The sequence below is a fragment of the Manacus candei genome, unplaced genomic scaffold (genome assembly GCF_025592945.1).
Source record: "Manacus candei isolate 608988 ecotype Guabito, Panama unplaced genomic scaffold, ASM2559294v1 h1tg000008l, whole genome shotgun sequence".
Taxonomy (NCBI): Eukaryota; Metazoa; Chordata; class Aves; order Passeriformes; family Pipridae; genus Manacus; species Manacus candei.
This window is the reverse complement of record NW_026138056.1, coordinates 29,346,592-29,372,453: the sequence shown is the minus strand read 5'-3', so window position 1 is coordinate 29,372,453 and position 25,862 is coordinate 29,346,592. Positions and strand designations below refer to the sequence as shown.

At 42.1% G+C, this 25,862-nt stretch overlaps 1 long non-coding RNA gene across 1 annotated transcript; it reads left to right on the top strand.

Annotated features, from left to right (window-relative positions):
* Positions 1-412: 412 nt before the first annotated feature.
* Positions 413-25,042, top strand: LOC127462278 (uncharacterized). The gene is made up of 6 exons (XR_007900390.1): positions 413-500; positions 4,557-4,607; positions 12,642-12,759; positions 23,187-23,472; positions 24,792-24,859; positions 24,975-25,042. It is a non-coding gene; the product is annotated as an uncharacterized LOC127462278 (long non-coding RNA).
* Positions 25,043-25,862: the final 820 nt, after the last annotated feature.

Sequence of the window (25,862 nt, the reverse complement as noted above, 5' to 3'; positions counted from 1 at the left end):
AAATGGAGCACAATACGCTGGGAAGGGAGAAGCAGATTGGAACATGCTTGACAGCATGTAGAGCTAGAAACTAATAGAGCTGCCTAAGATGAAGCTTTAGCTGTGTTCAGAGATCAGCTGTGAGATGGACCACATACAAATAAGTTGCTGAGGAAGCTGGGCTGCAGGCACTGATTAAAACTACGTCTCTACTACACCCTGCAGTTTTCTGTAGAGTTATTGGAGCTTTTTAGAGCTTGGGTGTCAAAGGGAACTGATACAATACCCGTAGGCACAAAAAGGGAAGGAATTTAAGTTAGTCCTAAAGGTATATCTGGAAAACTGCTGACAGAATTGTCCACATTCTCTCCAGGATTGGATGTCATAAAAGACACCCACCACCTTTCCACAGCTTGTTCATTTTTAACTGAGGCTTCTTTATACACACCAGGTGTGGTCTTCACTTTTATCATCTCGTTATTGTGAAGTCTGTGATCTGCTCCAGGGATTAATTAGAGCTGGTGAGGAGGCTGTGGTCTGTTCTCTGAGACCTTTGCTTTAAATATTGCAAAAGTTTACTTTTAGAGCACATGAACATGGAAGGGAAAGAACCATAGGGAAGGCTAGACAGCCAAGCTCCACGTTCTCCTGGGAAACAGGAAATTTTAAAAAGAAATAATTAATGTGACAGAGTAGCAAGGCCATTCTAAAGATGATATATGAAATATAGGTTGATCAGCAGACTGTCAGCACAGCTATGGCTGAAAGTGTAATACAAGAACAGCCCCAAACTGCAAATTAATTTACATATCTTGAATCTGTGAAAACTGTGTGGACTTAGAAGAGTAATGAAACTTATCTTGTAGTATAGTTGAATAGGGAAATTGATCTTAGCCATATCAATGAAATATCACTTTTGATAATTTAAGCTGCATCTTTCCTAATCCTGCCAAGAGAAGTTAAGGGCTTTTGTTCTCAAAGAAATAATAATGTGGTTTTAGGGAAGAAACGCCCAAGGAAAGGGTGTTGTTAAGAAGAAAAATATTTGGAATAGAGATCCTGCTGATAAAAGATGGAAACAAGTCACACAAGGAAGAAGAGATAGAAAGGAACAGCGTTGTTCTTCCATTCCTTCAGCAACCTCTTCTGAGGTGTCCAGACCCTTATTTGGGAAGGTGTTTGTGTTCTCTCAGGTGTCCTTGCTCTTACACCCTCTATCAGACTTCAATATGGTACCTCCTGAATCTCACAGGCATGCTCTGCGGGCTTAACTTTGATGGGATAAATGGGCTACAGCATCTAGGGTGGAAATATGATCCTGCCACAGTTGAATGTGTTTACTGTGAATTGAGAATGTGGAGAGGAGAGCCTGCTTATTCTTAGGGTGACAACCATCCTTATGCACCTTCAACCTGTTATTAAAAAGCCTGTAAATATACAAAAGGCATCTAGAATGGATCATCTGAAGTATTTACTAGCACTTTCATTTGGACAAAGTATCATATAATTTCTTCCAAGCCACAAAGAACATTAAAACCTCCTTTGGCACAGCCTGTAGGATGGTTAATGATGTGAACGAACATTCCTTTAGGCTACGTAAGGAGGAAAAGAGTAAAAAACATCTAAGGCTCCACTGCTGTAGCTAATGTGCTATTCTGTTTCCATGAAATAAAAATGGACCCAGAAGAGACAGAATTTTGGCTTTGTTTTCACCAGAGGACAGATTTGATCCAAGGGAGAAGGGGCTCAGAGAGAAAGGAAAACACTGGGAACAATAGGAGGTGGGGAAGAGGCAAGACGGGAACTTGGCTCTTGAATTTCAGATTGTCCTGGAGGGCTGGGCCAAAGGCTTCCTTTGACTCAGCCACCTCAGTACCCCTTGGATGGCACGTTTCCTCACATCCCAGAGGCAAATGGTGAGCACAGTAGTCGGTTCCTGTGCTCCTGTTGGGTGACTTTACAGCCCACCCGCTTGCTAGGCTGGGCCCATCCCACTGCCCCAGCCAGGAACAGGGTGCTGAGGGTACCAGGGCAGCCCTGGGCAGTGGGCACCTCCCTGGGGATGGGGACAGGCTGGGACATGGGCATGGCTTGGTGGGACCCCTGGCCAAACAGGGCAGGGCTGTGGGGAGCTGGAGGGCTGTGGGGGTGGTGGCTCGTAGCCTGGGGCGGGCTGATGGGGGTCCTGGGCCCTGGGCAGGTGGGGGGAGCCCAGCATGGCTGACAAGGCTGGGCAGGGCTGTGGATGCCCTCAGGGCTTCAATGCTTTTATCCCCTTCATCTTCTCTGGGATTTTTAATTTTTTTTGTTTCTCTTGAAATTTTTCACTCCTCTCTTCTAGTCCTGATGAGTGCATCATATGTTGGCAGGTGGTTCCTTCCCTATCCAACCTGGGCCACAGTGGGGCTGGAGACAGTGGATGCTGCTTCAGGTGCCTCTGAGGTGGTGCAGGGCCAGCAGACCTTTGGTCTGAGGCAGAGGGGCCCCTCAAAAGGAGGGCATGGGGGTTAGCAGGAATGATGGGAGGATGAATGACAGAGGAGGTATTGACACATGGAGTTCCAGTGGTAGCAGTGTCAGAGCTCTAGTACTGTGGAAATATGATAGGGATAATATTTGAGGGAGAGAAGGATTATTCTGAATCACAAAGCTGCTTATTTTTCCAGTTATTTCAAGTGCTGTAATAAAAGCAATTGCATACTCTCAGCAATAAGGTAAATGAAAGAGTAAAAAAGGAACTGGAGTGACATCAACTGCAGTGTGGTGCCTGCACTCCCCCCCTTATATCTGCCCATGTAATTTATTTATGCATTTGAACTTGCTACATTTCCCCGTCCTTTCTCCCTGCCACCCTTGCTCCCCGCAGGGCTCTCCCTTTGCTTTGCTGCCTGCTCCCCCATGCTGTCTCTGGCTGCCTGCCCCTTCCTGGCCTGGAAGGGCTGGACAGGGTTCCAGGGCTCCCAGCCCAGCTGCCACCGCTCCTGGGGAGCCCTGGGGAACACTTCATAGGTGGCCATGGAAATTTTGCAATGTGATAGTTTTCATGGGAAGGGTGGTTAATTAAGTCATTAAATACTTTCTTATCTCTGGCAGGCAAAATTAGAGAGTCATCTCTACTGGAAGTGTTTCAGAAAGAGCTTCAGTGCTGTTTTCTCCTTGTTTCTCTTTCACACGAAGCCCAGCATTTTAAAGCACTGATTGTTTCACACTGTAAAGCAGCTTGTGTTAAGTTTTGGTTCATCTTGTGACTGACTGTACCGATTCTACCTTAGCATTTCAGAGCATCACAAAATAATTTTCTCCTTTCCTCTTCTGCTGCTGCATCAATGATCAGGAGAGCATAATTATCCATTTGGATACTTTTACCTATTTTACAAAACAAAAAGTCTTACCCATGCAACACAAATATTTTAATTTGAACAATTAACAAAAAACAACTTTACTGGAACCCACTGCCATGATTTTTCCCAGTGAGTGGTTTGGCAAAATGATGGCAACTGGAGTCAGTGATGACTTGGTTTATTTTTCCAAAAAGGACTGAGCCTGGCCAAGTCAGTAGTTTTCAGGATTCAGCTTAAACTGCTAAAATGACTTTTCAAACAAGGGTCTGATGAAAAAGCTGGGAATATTATTCTCTAAAAAAGGAAAATATTGTTCCTTATAATGGCAGATCTATTGAGTTTTTATTGCCTTTGAAAATCATTCAGTACTTTGCAATACATATTGGAAGAATTATATCATAGACTCTGCAACATGTTTGAAACTGTAATTTTCATTATTTTGTGAAACATTCTTCTTATTTAATTATTTTTAATAGATTCTTCTGTTGTAAAAGTGTAAAGTAATTTTCAAATAGGATTTGTAAATAACTTAGTTTTAAATTCAAATAAAATATGGTTGAACCCCCAGACCCATTGCTCCTAAAATCAGCACATACATTTTGAAGGATAAAAGGAGATAGTGTGTTTTTATCTGACTATAGAATTTAAAATAATTAACTCTAGTGGCTGAAAGTTTTCATTTTCAGGTTTTCTCAAATGCAAAGGAGATATTTTCTCTAAAATGCTATTGTAAACCAAAGGTTTAAATTCCTCACAACCAAATAATTCCTGGAGGCTTTAAAGAAAACACTAGATATTGGAACACATTCTACAGAATTTCAAAAATGCAAAGCAAATCTCATTGGCTTGTAAGAGTTATTTAAAGCAAAAAATATCTCTATTTACATCTGGTTTTCTTGGGGGGAGAGGAAAAAAGAGTGGATCTGGAAAAATCACAATGCTCTCAGACAACACTGTTGTTCTTCTCACACAGGTATTGATCTGGTGGCATTTCAAAGACTGGGGGCTTGTGTGGTGGACTTCATTAGATCCTTTGAAGTTTCTCCCCTGCTGCATTTTTGTTACAAATTTTAATTTCTGAGTGTGGTATTGCTAGCCTCAGAATATTCATTATTCCCCACTCTGCTATTTTGGTACCTTATACATAAACTAGATCTCAAAATTAGATTAAAAATAGTCCTTTCTATAAAGATAACCTCATGAAGAGCTCTTTTACTTGCTTGTTTGTTTACTCAGGGGCCCATCTTTAGCTGGACTTGCCAAGCCCTCTTCCCTTATAATTAAAAGGTATGTTTGGAGCAAAAGGCAAAAATGTAGTGGTTTGTTTATTCGGGAGAAAATGTTAGATTTAATTTAGCAGATTATATTCTTGAAAAGGAGCAGGGCCAAAAATAGATCCTGAGCCAAAATCTGCCTGGAGCTACATCTTGCTTAAGCACCACCAGAGCTGTACTAGGAAGCAGGTCCCTGAGAAACGACAAAGGTTGTGGTGGGGCTGTGTTCCATCTCTGCAGGAATATGAGCGAAGATAATAACCATCCTCTGATAGCTAGAAAAAACAGGCCTTTGGTCTGCTTTTCTGCCAGCTTCAACATCTGCCCACACTGAGGGAGAAGCTGGGGAATGTTCTCTGCACACGTGGCATCTCTGCGGTGGGGAGGTTCCCTGGGCATGTGACAAACCAGCTGTGAACGACTCTGGAGAACAGGGAGAGTGACCACATCTGTGGCAACTGAGAGACACCAGCTGAAATGACCAGTCTGATAAAATACACTGTGTGCTTTTCACAGTCATCTTGAACCAAGCATGGAAAATTCACAAATCCCTTCTCCAGAGCTCGGTCCCATAGGTGGTTCAAATACTTAAATTCTGCTCTTGGAGATACTCATATGAACCAAGGGCCTGAAAGATTGGGCTACCGGTTGTCGTGTAATTTAGACTTAGGATGAAGATTATGTACGATAAGGGTCTTGCATGGTCTCAGGGTACCTCTGCAATGCTGACAGATGTGATTGAGCTGGTGCTGCAGGGAGGAGAGCACACCAGTTTCCTGCTCCAGCCACTCTCGAGTAGCACTGTTCTGTGAAACAAACAGGGACTAGTCTTGGAAAGGGTATAAGGTTAGCAAAGGGTAATAAAATCGTAGAGATTTTAGTGGCACTTAGATTAGTCCTTTCCCTCTTTTAAAGATACAGACAACATACCTTGTATATATGACAACGAAAATATCCCATCCCTACTTACCTTCCTTCTCAGCTCCAGGTCTCCATGAACACAGCAACAAGGTAGAGGTTGAGATGGGGAAACATGCAGACAATTAACATGAATCTTTATTCTCTCTTCCTAAAAAGCCCAAACCACAATTAAAAAATTTCAATTACTGGGAGTCATAGCTGCATATTTCAGGAAATGAGGATATTTCAGGGAATTAGGAAAATAAAAAGGAGAAAGGAAATAGAAATAAAAGATTTCCCAGTGTTTGTCATCTACTATGCATTGCCATGATTCAGCGTTCCCTTTTTTTGGGCAGAATGAGATGAGAAGAGGGCATTTAATATTTTTAGGGCTGGACATCCTAAAAGGGGAAACAGACAACAGTGGCCAGTACACCAAGGGGTAGTTCTCAGCTGCTCACTGACAGGGAGCAGCAGCTATTGTTGAGGGTACTCGTATTCAAGCTCTGCAATTCTATAATTTTATATGTTTGATTTGTTGTTCCTCATCTCCATCCCTTTTTTACATAAAGCAAAACACTGAACAATAGCAGGTGCTAAAGGAAGAATATAAACCCAGGAAAAAAACTTAGATACTATGTAAAGTACTTTTCTGGTCTACAGACATTTGCACCTTGGGACCACCTTAGATAGAAGGGGTGATTCATACTAAACAGTATTTGATGGCTTTTTCTTCCTTTTTTTTGTCCAATTCTTCCCTGAACTTATAAGCACTTCCTAGACTCCTGGTGTCCTGTAACAAGGAGCTTTACAGCTTAACGCTGTATGGTACTAAGAAGTACTTTCCCTTGTTTTAACTGTTTTGTTTCATGCCTTGTGATTTTTTGTGTTCTTAAAGAAAGTTATCTGCTTTTATGTTCTGCATCAACCATGATTTTATCAGCCTCTGCCATAAGTCCCCTGCCCCTTAATTTCTTTTTCCTGAGGAAGAGATGACCTGGAAACCAGAAGTGTATGAAATCCTCTGAGGTACATTTAACAGAACACACAGTCACAAAGTGTCTCCTTGTAAAAAGAAAAGCAACAGCCTTAGTCTGCACTACAGGGTCTTCTTTCTCAAAGGAACGCCTTTGTTCAGGGTAACACTCAAATTTGAGTTCTAAAAGCAAGACCTTGACCTTCTGCCAGTCTAGTTAAACCAGCTTTACAAGTATTATAAATCCTGGACTGGTTCAAAGATTTTGAACAACTACACTTTGTTTTGAATCACAAGCAGCGACAGAACTTTCATGCTGCATTCCCATGACTACTTTAGTGACAAATTTAAACTTTGGAGAAATAAAATGTTACTCTCAAGGTTTTTAGATAAAGTATTTCAGGAAAGTATTTTTAATGTTTGCAGCTAGTGTTTCTCCTCCTGTTCTTCTTTCTGTAGTATTAATTGTAGTATATTTCCCAACAAACTGCAGCTGCTCTCCAGTGTGGGGTAGGAGAGGTGGGGGCTCTATTTTGCAGATGTGTTTAGGACATGCAGGAATTTGAAGGTCTTAGGAGGACCTGGTGCTATCATGCGATGGTTCTAATGCCCCACCTGCAGGCCGGGAGCTTACCTTTAAACCTCCTTTGTAGGGGCCAAAGACTTCTGCATTTCAGAGGCAGGGGTATGTGCAAATAGTGTCTGACATCAGTGGAACTGAAGACCTGACAAAAGATTTTATTGCTCTTCGGTTTGGGAATAATTTTACATTGGAGAAACACTTATCTTGCACCTATAAATCACAATATTTGGTTCGACTACAAGCATTTTCCTGCATCATTTTGCACTCCCATGTTATTCTGGTTACATTTGCAGGTGCCTAAGACAAGTCTGGAAAATGGCTTTCAGAGGTGTAGTAGACAAAACCAGCCCTTGCTGTCCTGCAGCAGGACTTTCGCATGAGACCCCAGAGTGAATCCATACTTTATCTCAGACATAGCTGAGAAATTCAAGGACAGAAAGGAGGATGGGACCAGCTGGGAAACACTAAACAAATCAGCCTACACACCCACACCTCATTCTACTTAAATGGCCTTGAAATGTGTTTACAGACAAAAGAGCTGTGAATTGTGCTATTTGGCTGTGCTGGGAATTAGCACAGAAAAAATCAGCATAGAAAGCCTGGGTTAATTTATTATCTTCACAAATCATAGCAAGTTATTTTGCTTTCTGTGAAAATATTATTTCACTAAGAAGCTTTTGATAGTACAGACTTTCTTATGTAGCATCACATTTACTGTTGTTCTTATTGTGGTAATAAGCAAAGTGCAAGGAAGGATCACATTGCAAAGCAAAGCAACAAACCCCTCTGACTCTGGAACTGCTTGCAGAGCAGAACTGATGACTGTATGAGGAATCTAATCATGGCCACAGGGGAGATAAAATGTATTTCAGACTCAGAGAGGGCTCTAGCGAGGTGCTCTCATTACTGATAGACAGATATTCCCTTTTGCCAGATGGGGAGAGATGCCTGTGCTGCCCTTGGCTGAGCACACGGGCAGGAGGCAGAGGTGTGATGAGCACTGACACTGCACTGTGCCTGGTTCTGACTGTTCACGAGTGTACTTCATGTGTTGGTTGTTATATGGTTCAGAACATGTTGTCTAATAGGCAAGAAAGCTTGCAGAGTACAAACACCTAGAACCCATTTGCCTGCCTTCATAAGCAGTTGTCACCCAGATGATCCCTTAGACCTCCCTTGCTTATGCTTCTAATTAGACTTCTAGTTCTGTAGCCACAGAACCAGTGCAGCCTCTGACAAGAATCAATAAAATGTAAAGCAGTAGGCAGCCAGTATGCAGCCCATTAGATACCAGATCTTCATGCCAGGGTGCTTTCCTGTATCAGCATACCATGAAACCTGAGAGGAATGTCTGAAAAGGACTCACTCTAGGGTCTTGCTTATATGTGCAGTGTCCTTGGGACATGGCTTTCCAGAATGGGATGGGATGTGATTTTTAGCATTGTTACCACAGAAACTAAGCAACCTGGAATGAGCCAACTTCTTACCTTGCTGTCTCTCAGAGCTGTGCTGCTCCAGGCAGAAGAGATCCCTGCACAGAGTCAGAGAGAAAACGTGCCCACTGCAGCTGTCAGCCCTTTCCCAAACTTCCATTGTCTCAGTGTAAATCACTTTTATTCATTAATTTAAATGTCTCCACAGTGTACATGTTATCAGTGTTTGCACATTTGCTGCTTTTTTAGTAGGTGTGCTTTAGGTATACTGAAGTTGGATTCTGTTTAAGCATAGGAATATTTTTATGAACACTTTGGGTTTCTCATGGAGCGTTCACAAAGCATTTTCAGGACAGCCTTTGTATGGATTATGAATGCACCTTGGCCTTGTTCCCCAGCCCAGGGACAATATTCACGGGCCACCAAAAGCACAACAGGCCCCACTGGTGGTTCCTAATACAGTCAAATGTGGTGCACCATAGGATGTATGCATTCCATATAATGTGTCCCACATGGTAAGGTTTTCAGAGGGGACATCAAAACCTCTAGAAAGTCATTGAGCCTTTACATCCCAGCCATGGCAAAGTTCTTTTCTTTGCTTTCCTATGTGTTGTGCAGGATGCAGAGCACAATTATGATCTGAAATAGGTACTGCTCTGTAGCCTTAATCTTCTAGTTAATACATGCTGTGTACCTCTCATTTTCCCAGGTGCTTTCAGTCTTGTCTTCAGAGGTGAGAGTTAAACAAGTTTTGCTCTGTGAGGCTTCTTTGCTTTCTGCAGGAGAGGAGGGGTTACTCTTACCTCAGGATAAGAGCAGCAATGCCAGCTTTGTTAACATGCATCAGACAGAAGATGTTATGGTGCTTTGGGCTCCCACACAGTGAGGATTAGCCTATGTGTCAGAGGTTCACATGACCCTGTACTCTACATCTACCTGCTCTGTGGCCTTCATTCTCCCTTGAAGAAAACACCTGAGAGATCTGGAGACACCAGCAATGGCATTTAGTGCCCCAACACCATTACAGCACGAAGACCTGCCATCCTATAGCTGTCTGCTGGCAGTTTGAAAGTGTCACAGCCTAGCTGAGCAGTTGGGTGGGGTGGGGAGAAAAGAGCCCTTCAGTTTGTCCCAAAAACTAGAGTGAAGTTACTTGTTGCATGTATCCCATCAAGATTGCTGAGCAGTTGGGTGGGGTGGGGAGAAAAGAACCCTTCAGTTTGTTCCAAAAACTGGAGTGAAGTTACTTGTGCCATGTATTCCATCAAGACTTGCTGAGCAATCGTGTGGCATGCAGAGCACAGCACAACACAGAGAGCACTGCTGCACTGAACACATTTGAGGTGGAAAATCCCCAATGCGTTCCTAGGGAAGCAGTGAGAAGCTCTTCTGTAAAAGATTGTTGTTCATGGAGATGCTTTGTTTCATGTCAGATAGTATGAACCTGACAGAAATAGTTTTGAAAGTATGTCCACACAGGCATGTGAGGCAGCCTGGAATCCGAATAACATACTTGCCCTTGGGACGAACTCTCCCTGTATATGCCTCAGTATCGGACCTTTTCACAGTGTTTTGGGGGGAGACATTCACAATAGGAAAGATGATGAGGGAAAATTTCTCTTTGCAGCACTTGAGGGAATCATGGTTGTGCATGAAAGCTGCAAAGTTTCTGCCATTAATAAATAAAGAAAAGTGAGACAGACCTTGCAGCTGGTTCCCCTCTACCTTGGCTAATGTTTGTCTGGGAGCAGGGAGAATCATTAACTGCCCCAGAAAAGTTTTATAGCCTGAAGGTCACAGAGCAATGGTGCACTGAAAGACCACAGGAGTGCAGCAAAACAATTTTGCTGGTGCTGGGGAGACCAGAGCACCTTGTCCATGAAAGGCAGAGTTTATAGGCACACTTATAAAGCTGCAAAGTTGCATCCAGGTTTGGTCCCGCAATTCTTCATCTGTGCTGACACAGCACAAGGATGTGAACATTAGACGTCCTAAAACCTATTTTTTATTATTATTATTTTTATCCCTTATTGCAGTTCCAGGAAAAAATTAGCCCTAAATGTCTAACTTTAGCTACCACCTGATAGATTTCTGACATCCTGGTCTCATGGTTTTGTCTTCACGTTCTTCTTTTCCTGACCAGACAAGGTGCTCCCTGCTCTTTGGTTGGTACTGTTCTCTGTGTTGCTGGGAAGATTAAACCTACTGCTCCCCCACGAACACCTGGCAGCTCCCTAACTTGCTGTGATATTAATTAAGCTGCTTCTCCTGGCTGAGACTAGAAACTCACCTCCTTTCTTCATGCCCTTGAGCACATGCAGAGTCTTTATCTGAGGGCACTTGTTTCTTATAGTCCACAAAGCACAAGCAAGGCTTGTCCTCTCAGTGTGGGACTCCTATTTTGACCCTATTTCTCACAGCTCAGGCCAGGTGATGATAAAGAGCATTTGAGGAGGAGGAAGGCAGATTCCACCTCCCACGGCTCAAACTCTGTGCCTTCACCAATAATCAGATAGGTCTCAGCCTCCTCTAAGGACATCCCCTCTCCTACCACCCTGACTGTAGGAGTCAAACTCCACCTGTGCCTCCCTGCAGTGCTGACATCCTATTTCCAGGACAGAGTTCTGCTGTTTTCAGCTGTACCTGGTGCCTGAGGTCCCTGAGCAAGGGACAAGTCTGCACTACCCTGTGCTCAGGGCTTTGTTCCACAGACATCAGACCAAGGTTACAGCACATTCCTCCCATTCCCCTTCCTCCCTCTTTCCTTAGAATATGGCCTGGTGTATGGTATCTGTGTGCAGGTACATTTATCCATCCAGAAAGTCCTCAGTCTTAGCATTTACAAACTTAAAGGTCAGTACATCTCACTTGGCACGAGCAGGAAAAACACACCAACCTTGTAGGAGTACTGATGTGTTACTCTACGTAGTTTACTTTGTGCAATGTAAGCACGATCTCCAAGTCTTCAAGGCTTGCACTCACCGGCTTTTTTTGTTGCAAGAAAGATGCAGCAGTTAAGATTCTGCCAGCATGCAATGCCCTAATATAATGCAATTAACATTTTGACCACTGGATGTTACTCTTGCTCCAAACATCTGCAGGAGAATGCAGGGTAAAGACTTACTGGCAATGCAGTCTTCTAATTTTTTAACCTAGAACCTAGTTAAATCAGTCAGCAACCTGTGGATAGGTGTATCATCTATTTATTGCTTGCCCATTATCTGAAGAAAAATAGTAGAAAGTTATTATTGGGATATAAAGGAATGTCTGCATCTGGCAACATGCAAGCAGGTGATTAATTGTAATGGACTGAGATTTTAGCAATGAAGAAGCAAGTGATTTTTCAAATCACTAGGTTTGGGAATTCTAGCACATTGTCCAAGACAGTCAAATGGTTTTGTATGCATTATACCAGTGGTGCTTGAAGTCCAGAAATAAACCACATTTTTTAGGCATCTTTGACCACTTATGCTGCAGTTTACTCATTATCCCACTTTCCCTAGAATAGCTAGTAAGCTTTATGTGTAAGCAGGGCCTTTTAATTTTTTTGTTTATTATTATTGTTTTTATTACTTTAATCATATACAAGCATCCTTGAACACTTGCCATTCTCTAATTATTTTGTTCTCTACTACATGCCTCACCCATCCTTCCTGTATGCCTCCCACATACTTTCTGCATGCCACTTTTCACTGATGTGAATCAAAGTCTTCCTCTCAGATGAGCACAGTTGCTATGGTTGAAATATGTCCAAAGCAATTCCTCATTTATTGATTGATACCTCTGTGAAATACTTCCTTTGTGCATACTCTGCTGCAGGAGCTCCTGTTTTCATCTTCCCCAAATGAAAAAGCCTTTTAAATATGCATGATCATTTGTTCACCCATAGGTGGACACCATATGTGTGGATGATAAATCCTTCTATAGGTGGACACGACCAACACTCTATATAAGCTGAAAGAAATTCAGCTGCACGTGGCTGCACGTGAGTTGTACACAAAGATGGTTCTGCAGTCCTTGGTGATTCCTTTTGATTCCTCACATATTGCAGGAAACATCCAGGAACTGTTCCCCCAGCAAGGCAGTGTTTTCTTACAGTATCATTTTAACTGTAGACCCAGTAAGTAATTTACATATTGTTGTATCATTCCACAGTTCCAGTAGCTGCAAGTAGGCATCTAGGAGAACAAGTTTTGCACACTTTTCTGAGATACTCATGTGATCTCCAGGCCACTTTGCCATATCTGAAGATATACCTGGCTTGAAATCAGAGGTAAAAGTCCTGCTCAAATGCAAAAAATATGAATGCTCACAGACAATACTCAGATAGGGAACTACTCAAGGGGAATTCACACTGCCTGTTTTATCTGCTTAATATAAGTGATTAATGCTCCTAAAGAGGTGAGCCAACTGGTACATGGCAGAAACCTAATCCAGAAAGAAATGAAACTCATGATGGAGATGCTGGTTTCATGTGTGTTGAATGGGAAAGGGAAGGCTTCGTCACTGTGCATACCAACACAGCACAGAGTTATTAAAACAACAACAGAAAAACTTTCTTTTTTTGACTCAGTGTTATCACAAAGTGGCCAGCCAAAAATTCTGAATCATTTTCTTTACCTCATCCTAATAAATTCTTAGAGACTAGATACTGAAAATAGTTTATTTATCAAACTTTCCCTCCCCCCATTTTATATATGGTAGTTTCTGTCTTTTCTCTAGAAGACTGTTAGTGGGCTCATGGGATATTTTAACATAGATTAGGAGGTTCAAATATGAAGAAAACTTTACATGTCAGTTTAAAAAACTCCCACATTTTCTAAGTCTGCTTGCTTGCTAGGACAGAGCAGTCTACACCTTTTGCTACACACTTGCCTGTTGTCATGATTTATACACCGGATTAACATGAAGGGTAATAAATTAACAAAGTGTAGCTCCATAGCGCATAATCCTCAGTGCTTTAAATTAAAACTGTCCGCTGTGGGCACAAAAGTGATTGGAGCAGAACTTTGCCCTGCAGGCATATTTTTCACCATCCCGTCTGTTGCCCCAGATACTAGGGATGGAAATGCCCATTTTGTTAATTTTTCTTTCTTTTAAAAATGGTTTTCTTATCTTTTCTCTCTTGAGACTTTTCCAAATGACATAGGAAAACAACATTCAAACCAAGGCATGGAAGTGGAATGCAAGCTACAAGCCAGAGCACTATAAAATATTCAAAGAAGAAATATGTGTGTATTTAGGTCAAGTGAAGCAAGGGATCCCTGCAGTCACTTATTTTTTGTGGCTCGAACGCATTGTTACTGTTTAGTAATCATTTGCCTAGGATGCCGCCTTCTTTTAGCTCTCTTCAGATAAAGAGGTGGGTGGCCTGACATTTCGTCCCTGAAGTCTTTTCCATGTGATCTGCCTCCATCCCATGTCAGTCCTCTTTCCAACAGTTTGAGGAAATAAACTTAGCTTCCTGTAAAACAGAGTAAGGCAAGCAGGATACCCAGAGTAGAATAGATCGAGTTCAAAGCATCAGATTATCCACCTCCTCTGAATTTAATCAGGAGCTGATTACTTTGGAATTCCCCATGACTTAATCAAGGTGAACTCTTGGACAGATTAGCTCTCAAAGTTTTGCAGAGAAGTATCCCACTGCAGGCCACAGCAACATTTACAACAGCTTTATCTACAAGAGCTTTGCTTTTCCCTATCTGCTTCTTCTCTCTTGGACCATTATTTCCTGCTATGGGTTGGGAAAACTTCTCTTCTGCGGGAAGATGAAAACATGGGAGACAATTATTGTGAATTATTTACCTTTCATTAAACTCATTTGATCCTCCATTCTGGCAAAATCAGGGCCAACATAGTCTCTTTCGAGGTTACCTAATTGTGAAAAATTCCTTAGACACACACTTTTGCCTCATTTTTCTTTATGTATTCTGTATGTGAGACTGCAGCAGTGACAAGCCTCTTTGCCATACCTGAACCTTGCTTAGAGCAACCAATATGTGGGAATTCAAAAAAGTTCAAACTGCTAATTTCCCACAGCAATTTTCCAACTGCTAGATCAGTAAATATACATAGTCATGTTTTTAAGCTTTGCACACAGAAATACAGGTCTAACTCAGTGAATTTCTGAAAGCCGAATGATTGGATGCTCTTGCACTGATCATTTCATGTAACTTTTCAGGTTTCCTGAAATATTCCTGAGTTGTATTATTTTACATCTAAAACTTTGCAGTTACTTCCTATCCCATATAAAAAGCCAGCGTGTACCAAATATTGGTCTTGACGTACACAGATTTAACAGCAACATCCAGGCTTGAGGTTGTACCAGCTGGTGCTGAGAAAGAGCTGTTTATGAGGCATCTGTTGGATCTTAGCAAGGTGTGGAATGAGGATGGGGGAAAAATGGCCCTAATTTTCCCAATCTCCCATTGCATCACAAACCATGATGCATCTAGAAAAGAAGAGCCCTGGACATGCAATCATTTTGGATCCAGATTCTCTGACAGTGGTTACTTCAAACACTCACTTGGGCATTCAGCTCCATACACCCCTAGGGCCCTGTCTGCTGTCTCCTGCAGGAGTCCCTGAAGCTCTTCAGGGCACCATGTCTGAAAAACTGCTCTCTGGTGGGATCAGGTCCCTGTAAATGTCTCTTTCCATCCTTAGAAGTAGATAAGAGATACTAGATTCCTGCTGGTTCAGGAGGGAATTGCTGGCCTCCACAAGCAGGCAGGTTGCTCCCTCTTCCTAAGGCAGACACTGAGAAGCTATTCCACCAGTGAGGAGTCCCATGAAGCATCAGAATTAACCTCTGAGTCAGGTCTCCCTGTCTGATTCTGAACACTTTCTAATTTTTCCTTTCTTCAAACCAAACTTATGCTCCATCTCATTTACAGGTGACTGCTCACCTCCAAATTGCTGGTATTTAAGTCATGTGACAAACACTGAAAAATCAGCATATTTAATACTATAATTGGGCCCTCTCTGGCTCTCAATGTGCCTGCTACCTTCACCGTTACTTTCCTATCACCACCCAGACTTATGTCTGTACATAGCATAAAATGAATAAAATGAAAGCACCCACATTAATCAGTATTTTTTTGTTTCCAGATGTGTCAGCATTTGTACAGAACCTTCAAAGGGGTGAGGGAAGCTGCTGGGCTGCCCATCCACTTCAAGCCTACCTGGGATGCCTGTCCTTACTTGGCATTAAAGTCACATTAACAGCCCAACCCCTCCAACGTGGCAGATATGTTTAGTAGTGGGAGCAATAGTAGCAATAACATGTATTTTGTGTGATTTTTCACCAAGGATGGACCAGTTCCTCTAATGGATTACTTTGTCTACAAGAATAATCCCCTGGGTTTTCATACTCCCTGCAAAGAGCAAACAGAATGTTAAAAAGCTCTACTGCTATCTGAAGCTGTTTTGTAATCCTCTAGACGTACTTTCAAAATTAAATACACTTGCTTTCTTCTTTTATTGTGAAGTCAGTCAACAATTAGTTCTCTCCTGACTGCTATCTGTCCAAGGAGATTAGGAGAAGGTGAGGAAAATTATGATTCTAAACAGGGATGGAAAAACTGAACCTCCTCCTTTCCAGGACTCTGGGCAAATCCCCTTCTGGAGCATAGCTGGCTATGTCCAAGGTCAATAACTCTGCTGATAAGAGCTGTGGTGAAGAAACACAGAAGCAAAGGCCTACTCCTCCTGCCACCTGGGAGCTGCTTTTTAGCTGCTGTACCCCTGGCCCCGCCTGTGCTACATTGCTGCTGTGCTGCAGCGCTGACTGTGCCCTGGCTCCGGCTGCTGTGATTCTGGCCCTGATCCAGCTCCACTGGCTCAGCTTCCTGACTTTCCCTTGTATGTATGTGTCTTGCTGCTATGGACTTGCTTGGTGACCACCTGGCTGTGTCTGATGCCAATTACTGCCCTGGACCTGATCCTGCCCTGGCTTCTTGGCATCCTTGGCCCCTTATGGGTGAGGGCTCTGCTTTGCTGGCCATGCTGCCATGGAGGAGCACCGAGGTCCTCACAGCACCCTGACTTGCTCTAGGGCTTTCTAGAGAATGACTTAACCACGTCCTCTAATATTGCCTCCAATTCAAAACCCAGCTGAGACGGAATTGGCCACATGCTGAATCTGTTTCTGCCCAACTCACTATTTCCAATGAGTAACAGCAGATTTGTCAATATTTTTATTGCATCCCCAGGAGAAGTCAGCTTGTTTAAGCTGAAGTCAATATAAACTACACTGATTCATGCTGGCTGAAAAATCTGTCCACGTTCTCTAAACACTTCAGTTGAGTTAAAATCCCTGCATATTTAGAACCAGAAGTATCTTGTGTTTAATATCTCCATGTTAATATTTTCCCATTATCAGAGACTTGGGGAAATGACATTAGTCCTTCAGTGCCATTTATAGCTTTTGACAGCTTCCTGACATTGATAAAGCATGTTATGAAAAGCAGAGTTACCAGGCTGAAGACACTGAGTTATGTTTTTATTAAAAGCATTATTCAGCTGTCACACAATGTCATATGTAAATACTCCCACGAGCTTCTAGAGAAGCAAAGTTGTATAAGCAAGAAGTCTCTGTTTCCACTGTTGCCTTTGCTTTAAGGATACCACACCAGTGGAAGGAGAAGAGAATGGAGGCCCTGAAACTCAAATCCACCCCTCCTGGTTTGTGGGTGTTCCTGGGTAAAGGCACAGGACAAGTAAATTCTCAAGCTGTATGAGAGAGGTGTTACCTTCAAGATGGATATCTCAAAAATTAAACAGATAATTAGAACCACTATTTTCACTCAGTTTCTCATGTGAATAAATGCTCTCAAATTGATCTGTTTTAAAACTCAGCTTTGAACTCAGTTGTGATGCACTATGTGGAGATTATTTGAACATCTCCCATTGCAGTGTGTATCTCATGAAAAGCAAGGATTTTGCATACTAGACTCCCCACAAGAGTCCTGTCTTGTGGAGGTACACTCTGACTAGTTCAGGGACTGATTATGCATAGCTGTGCAAGGCTGGGGCTCATCTGCAGTCTGTATTTATGCTGCTCCATGGGTAGATTTTACAACCTGCTTTTGTTCAATTCCTTGCTTTACAACAACATAACTTAAAATCCCAAAGCCAGGTACTGTAGAACTGACCTGGAGTTACTGCAGCAATGTGGCACAGCAGGTCCCTCTACCTGCCTTGACACAACAGGGTGATGGACAGCAATAGGGTGCCACAGAATCATAGAAAGGAATAATAGAATCATTTAGGTTAGAAAAGACCTTCAAGATCATCGAGTCCAACCATTGACCTAACAATGCTGATTTCACCACTAAACCCTGTCCCTTAGTGCTGTGTCTGACACATTTTTAAAATACCTCCAGGAATAGTGAATCAACCACTTCCCTGGGAAGCCTGTTCCAGTGCTTAATAATACTTCCAGTGAATAAATTTTTCTTAATATCCAATTTAAACCACCATAGGGTTTGGAAGCTGGAAGGCTGCAAGCAGTGCATGATTAAACAAGAAGGAAAGTCACTGTCAGCAGACCAGGTTGCTGAACTCCAGTGCCTGTAAAAACACAGCACCTGTAGGTGCTCCGAGAGTGGAGGTGCTCTGAGGAAAGCCCACAAACATCACATGGAAGGTTTTCCCTGTCTTTGTTAAATGTGTGTACGTTCTAAACATTGTCTGGTGACAGTGAGATAGCATAATTTTAGTGAGGTGGCAGTTGCTACAGAAACTGGTCACTGGAAGAGTCACACAATTAAGGCAAGTAAAAGCCAAGGAAATCATCCATGTCTAAACTGACTTCCTGAGCATCCACACCTCCTCTTATTGTGTGCACTTATATGTGGAGAAATGGAGTGTGTAAATAGGTGTAATATTTATCATCAAGCAATTTGAGAGGCTTTTTGGGGGGGGCAGGGAGGGAGGAGTGTACATCCTCTTTAAAAACAAAAGAAATGACCACTTAGAGACAGAGCAAGCTTTTATAAAAGGTCTGTCTTCCCCTGCCCTTATTTATTATTTAGTTCTTCGGCTGATGTATTTAATACTGCAAGGCACTTAGAGACTCTACTTTGAAAGAAATACACTGCACAAAAGCAAGCTTCCTCATAACAACAGGATACCTCTTCAAATGTTGTCTTTTCACAATTAAATAAGCCTCTTTATTACTGCTGTGTTCGATAAGGAAAAACAGAAGTGCAGCATGTCTTTAGTTTCTCCAAGATGCATGCTATATGGGTAGCTCTATTCCTCTCTCATTTTCTGTTTTGATAGCAGAAAACAGAAAACTTCACACCAGTGAGTTGACTCTGACTGTAACTTGGTACATAGAAGGAAAGAATTAGCTATACTATCTATTTGCTCTTAATGCTGAAATTGGCTGGGGGTGCAGAGCCACGTACTGATTTACTTCATAAGCCCTGAGGATAAGAGCTGCAAAAGAAACTATGGGCTTTGTCCTAGGCTTTTTTAAGTTGACAGCAGTAGATAATACATTAAGTGGAAGGCACACCGAAGACACCATTATGCACTATTATCACATGAGAAATAAAAATAGAGTTCAGTGTTCAGAGAAAACAGTGACAAGTATTAGTTCTTCACCCAGGTAAGCAGAGTCTGGCTCCAGGCTGAGCAACTAAACCCTTCACGTGCCTCTTTCCTTCACAGCAAATCAAAATACTGCTCATAAAGCTGCTGTGAAAATCTTGATTAAATGATTAATTTTCATGGACCTGTGAATTGTTGGACATGCTGCCTTACAACTTTTGAACTTGCACACTCTTTTATACTCTTGAATTACAGAACCTCAAGATCTCTCTGTGTGTAGGGGCCTGTCATGCATTGACTTCTATTTGAGTGGAAGGGAGTACATACAAATCCTTTCAGCAGATGAAGGAAGAACAGGCAACCAACTGTTTTCTGAAACTTTTTGCATGCTCCCAGGGCTTTACAGAATGGATTAGGAGCTTGCCCTTGGTAGCGGCCCCTTACTGCAGTGCACAGTGAGTGGCATTAAATGTAGCACGTCACTGCTTCGAGCCAGGAGCCCAGTGTAACCACCTCGGAGAGATTAAAAAGGGCAAGGCTGTGACCAAAGTTCTGGGTTGCATTGTGGAGTCCTGCCCTGCAGTGTTGTACATCAACATCCCTGCAATGACTTTCCCCCAAAATAAAAAATGAAAGCCACCTTGCTAACTGCACACTAGGAACACCTGTCAGCCTCTGCTACCATGGAGGTAGCAGAATGCATACTGAAACTAAGTCTAGCTATTAGTCTTACTCATACCAGAAACTCAAACTATTTATTTAGTGAAGTAATGGAACTGAGAAATGTGTAATGCAAAAATACAATTTTGGGAGAGTAGGGGGAACTTTTTAGGCATAGAAGTTTCACAGCTATTCACTCAGTTCACATTTGTTTATTGATCTGGAAACCTGCTGCTGCTGCAGTGAGGACTGAAACTGGAGCTCTCAAACTGAGCACATCCTCAGCTGCAAGAAAGATTTGAGAGATGCAAATTTGGAATGAAGCTGTAAATACCTATGTGTGGCCTAGCTAGTGCTGTAGGAGGGTAGGGCACTACTTTAAGAGGCATAAGGTCTCCTTTAGGTTACTGGTCAGGTAACTGCACATACACTGTTTGCCATCAGCCAGCAGTGTTGCTTTATTGCAGCTTACATGCACAAACCTCAGTGAATGCAGGGGCAAATAAGAATACCCTCACGCTTGCATTTAGTACACGCACCAATGTATAATTCAGGCACAAAGCATACAAACTTTTGCAAATGAAACAGGTATTGGCATTTTCTCCTTGAAGGAAAAAAATTAAAATCAAAACCCACTCAGGCTGGGGATGGCAGGTGTTTGACTTTGCAGAACCACACCTGTGCCTCCTTGCTGCAGATGAGCAGGGAAGTGGCTGCCCAATTTTTGAGTTCTGGTGGAGGTTTAGGTTCCCTGAGAAATCAGATAAACTCTGCTTTTAAATAAGTAGATATATGGTGGAAAAACAAGGGAGGAGACCTGTTTTATCTGTTTTGTTGTGGCTGAAATTAAAAGCATGGTCTGCCTGTCTTCTTTGGGTAAATGTCAAGTCAGGATTTTTGCAAGGAGTTTCAAAGTGAGCTGTGTAAGATCAGGTGGAAACTAGGTTAAGACATGAGTGTAGTTGGCTACACAACAGTCAGGAGGAAAGATTTACTTATCTGAGTTATCTAGTTTCTGCTTCTCATGCACTAGAAACATTTCTAAGTGAGGTGGTGATGGAACTGCCTACTGACTGGGTAATGGCAGCAGGGAGTAGACAGTGTTACTAGTAAAATATTAATGAGATGAATGAAACTTTAATTTCAGTGTTTATGCACTAATTTGTTGCTCTTATTTTCACTTTACATTGCCTAGGTCAGTGACATGCCATATTAATGAAAACAGCTATATGCTGAGAAGCTTGAAACACAGAAGGACTCTCTTCAAGAAACTAGATGCTACATTATGGAGGAACTATAAGCCTTGACTTTTTGTTTGTAAAATGGGGAAGGAAAAAATATCTACTAAGGGTACTTAAAAGACTGGAGTTCTACTGCTCATGTTATGCAGGCCAGCAGGCTTCTGCATTAGTCTTCTTCTGCATGTAAAATACATGAACGATTTGCAGCACTTTTAGTTAATTGGGTCATTGCTTTTTTTCTCCCTTGTAGCCTTTTAACTGGACTCCTATAGATCTTCTAGCCCCAGATTTGCTTTTTTTTTGTCTGCTTCTAACAAATTATAAATAATATTTGTGTTTTAGTTTACCATTTATAAAGTGGACCTGGTAATATGTAATCACCTCACAAGAGTATACGGAAAATTAACTGCAATTTGAACCTAGATCCTCTGATTCTTAATTACCATGCAGTAACTGTACAGCACTGCAGCCTGAAAAATAATTTAGTATTGAATTACTGAAGACATGACCTCATTTTATTCCCAGTATCAATTTTAGAAGGTAAAAATGTTCCATTTAGTCTATTTTTTGAAATAAAATAATTGTGACTAACTAATTAGCAGCAGTTAATTGAGAGACTTAGTTTAGCTAAAGTTTTATCTACAGTATATTTGCTACAGCAATAAAGGTGCTTGCTGCAGATGGTGACTCGTGAAAAAGAAAAGGCTGTGCTCCCCAATCGATATATTTATGTCATAACTGGAAACAGCTTGCGAGCACTTTATTAAGTCATTCCCGGAGCTATAATTGAGCAAAGGAAGTTGTGGTACAAATGTAAGTAGACAATGAGAAGTTAGAAACATTTCTTCTGCTCACAAGTGAAAGTAGCAGGGGTGAAAAGGCAGAAAGAGGAGAATTGCAATGTGTTCCTAAGATATACGTTTACAGCAATCATGCATCTGTGTACACATCTATGTCCAATTTCTTGTATCTCATGCAAAATAAGCCTTGTTACGAGTTTTGGGGTCTTAATTAAAATAAGTGCGTAGGTGCCCTTCTTTCGTGTGGAAATGATGAAATAACCAGGAGATGGGAAAAATCCAAACCCAAAGGTGCTCTAGCTCTCCCCCTAGTGCCTCTGCAGCAGATTTAACACGGGGTTGGAAATCTTTCTTTTTGTTTTACTTTATTTTTACCTCGCCCTGAAAGTCTATTTATCCCACATTTGCTAGCAGCTGTACTGAGTAGGTGTCAAAAGCTGCTACAGACGGGAGGCATGAACTCCCAGCTAACAGCCTTTTGCGTGCACCCAGTCGGGTGACAGGAAACCAGCCTTGTGTAGGCAGGTGTCATGAAGCCTGCTCCTTTGTTTAGTTCCTGTAAGGATTTCAGGATTTGGCCCAGGACAAATAACAGTCTCACAGCTAGTTGACCACTGTGCAATGCTCATGGAGCTCTCTCTGTGGTGGACTATTGAGCCAAAGACCTCTGGGCAACTCCAACAGCCCTGCCCTAAACGTATTGACACCCAAATGTGTAGAACTGCAGGGTGTTCCTCCTCTAAAGCATTTAACCAATTCAGAATTGGTAGCAAAAGTGGCCTTGGGCTTGGAGACACTCAGGCATTTAGAGAAGTAGAAAGGCATCCACAGGTATTTTCAGTAACGTACTGCACTTAACTTGTGGTGAGGCAGGAGTCTGAGGTTTTAGAATCCCTCTGGGCATGTGCTTATCTATCCCAGTGGGTACATAGGTATGATCTTGACCTGTAGACACTAAAAGGTGTGTAGGATTTATTTACCACAAAAGGCTTTTAGCAAGAAATATATGAGTCAAAACTAAACTCCTTGACTTGTGAGTCAGCTAATACCCAGCCTTAAAAAGGTCCTTATATGCTCAGAGTCTCTTTTTGATATTACAGTTGATTTGGCATAGCAAAATCTGCTTTTAGGGATTTCTAATGCTTCCTCATTCCTCATAGGTGGGCCATATTGCATAGGAGTTCTGATCCAATTTATGCCCCTCTTTGGCTGCCAGGACTTTGATCCAGCAAGTGCTTTCAGGGTTATGCCTGGTGCATCGGGCAATAACACAGAAGGGAAGGAGTGTGCTTGCTTGTCTGTTTTCCCTCCTTTAATATCCCAGTGATATTCACCTGGGATATGGTAAATATAGGTTCATTACCGTTTTTATTTACTTGTGTTACTGACGGTTCAGTATGTGTCCTCTGCTAAAGGAGATTTGAATTTGTACTTTTCAGGAGAGTGCCCACTCTAGAGGTTATGAGGAAAGGTCTGCGAGCTGAGTCAGAGAGCGGTGTGAATATATCCCTGCCATCAAGCACGTTGTGTGGGGAGGAAAAACTCCTTCTGTGTTTATCTGCATCACACTGAATATTTATTAATGGCTGAGCAACAAGGTTTTTCTCTCACTAAAATTGCATGTCACACTCTTTTGTTCTGTGAACTTCTTTTTTTATGCAATTGGAGGGACTGAACATCCATGGCAGAGAGCTTTGCCCTGAGCTTGGGACAGTTTTATGAGAGGTAAGAGCTTAATTCCCTGCCCAGAGGAGGTAGGTGAACACAGGTATAGCCTAACAAAATCCTTCTAGGCTTTCAAAGAAGCCAAGCTGATGGTGCTCTCTTGCTGCATTGTGAAATAAAATGTAAATAAATTGGACCCTTAAATCTATACTCTTCAATGACCTTGGCAGTATTACTTCTTTGAAACCTTGGCTTTTATTCACTTCTGACTGCCTTATTTTCAATAAACAGCCGATCTGTGGGGAATGTATTTTAAAACTGGGCTCTGACTCCACAGAGGGAGACCAAGCCTGTCTGTATGGCAGAGCACTGGGAAGGCTCCAGTGTTGTGAATGTGAAATGAAATGTTTCATACAGCCATAATGTGGGCTGCTCCTGTGTTTGCTGCTCTACTCGGATTCCCTTACAACAAGCTTTCCTCGCACAGGACAGGCTCAATCCCATTCAGGACGAAGTATTTTCAAGTCCTTTATTTAGGTGGTTAGCCCCAAGCTTGCCTTCTATAGAATCATAGAAGGGCTTGGGTTGGAAGGGACCTTAAAGACCGTCTAGTTCCAGCCCCTCTGCCATGGGCAGAGACACCTTCCACTATAGCAGGTTGATATACATGTACATGTTTGTTTTAATTTTTATAACTGATTGGAGGAAACAAGAAGTCATGGGCACTGAGCTAAGTACACTCTTGGTCCCATTGTCCTTCACTTTTGTCCTTTTTCATAGAGACAAGAGGACCTTCAGGACAGATCCAGTTCATGGATTTATATTCTGTGATCATAACTGGAGTCCATAGTCCATATCCATAGAACTTTTAATAGGCTTTGGTTTGAGTAACAGATGCTCATTACAACAGTTCCATCTCCTCACTAGCCAGGGTTATGTGTAAAAAGGCAAAGCATCATTGTATTTGGAGATGGTGGGTTTTGAGTGTCTCTCTTGCATCTAAAATCTTTCTGGGCAGGGCAGCTGGTGACCTGGCTAGGATCCAATCCCACAAGTAGCCCCATTGCCACTTTGAGTGGGCCTCAGCTGTGAAGGAAATTGAACAGCAGAGTATCCTAGGGGGGCTGGAAAGGGGGATTTCTAAGTTTAGACACTGAATTCAGCAGAATGGGAGCAAGACTGCGTACATTCAGGCTACACCTGCATTGGACAGGGCATTCCTCAGCTGAGTGGGTGATGAGCGAATCAGCAGTGGCTCACTCCTCTTAGGCTCAGGTGGGCTGGTGGGAATGTCTAGCATTCTAGCATATTAGCAGAGGGTACTGAATCAGCTGTCTAGGTAATAGTCCTTTCCTAATCACTAGCTCTTGCTTTTCCAGATGTGCTGGTGAAATATCCCTGTCCTTAAATGAGGTAGTGAGATGCTGACAGCTTCACTCCTCTGCAGGTTGGTTCTTGACAGGCATTTCAGCACTGCCAGGGCTGCTGCTACTGTAAAATAGCTGCAAAGGGGGGGGGGGGGAAATTTTAGTGCTATTGATATTCTTCCACTGTGATTACAGATAATGTATCAGCTGCTCAGTGGGAAAGCTTGGAGTTTCAAGTCAAGTACTGTGAGGAAAAAAAAAATCTATTACTATTTCTTTTTTTAAAAAAGCAAATGTACCTCCTCAAATATCTATTTGAATTTATTTTTTAAACAGTCATAAAACATCAATCAGCTTTGTGGGTTGAGTCTGTGTTGAGAATCATATATTTGCAAAAATTAATTTTTGTGCTATGAGATGAAAAAAGTATAAACGTGCAGGGATATATTCTGATTGACATCCTATTTTTATGGCACCACTGTAACAACCTCCTGCTGCAGCTATGCAGATCTTAGAATATAAACAAGCTTTCCTCTACCCTAGCAAAAGCTCACATTCCTCAGCTGCCTTGTAGATTGAAAAATACCTGGATTTGCTGCTGCTGTTTTTTATCCAAAGCAAGGACATCCTGAGTTGGCACTTCCTGACTCTCTATTGTGCTCTGCTTTAGCATGTGATCGTGCATACTGAATGCTGGTGACAATTTGGCTATTCACACAGCCCTGCCGTGGAGGCCTTGCTGCTTGTTCTGCACAAACATTGGTCTTTTTGAACAATCAAATCCATAGATGTCAAGTCCAGGAATTTGAAAAGGGTGAAATAAAGGATCTATTTGGTATCTTAATATTCTTGGTAAGGCAGCCTGCTGAGCAATGTGTGTAATGAAAACTTCTCTGCACTTAATGTTATTTTAATAGAAAGAGCTCAGATTGCAGGTAGGACAGTTGCTGGTTTTCTTTTCAGCTGTTGAAGTCTCTTAAGTGCAGCCACAACACATCATCCTACCTGGTGTAAGTGCTAGCGAGTCTCGCAGGAGAATCACCAATGCGAAAATAAAATCACAGTTTAATTTCCATAATGCAG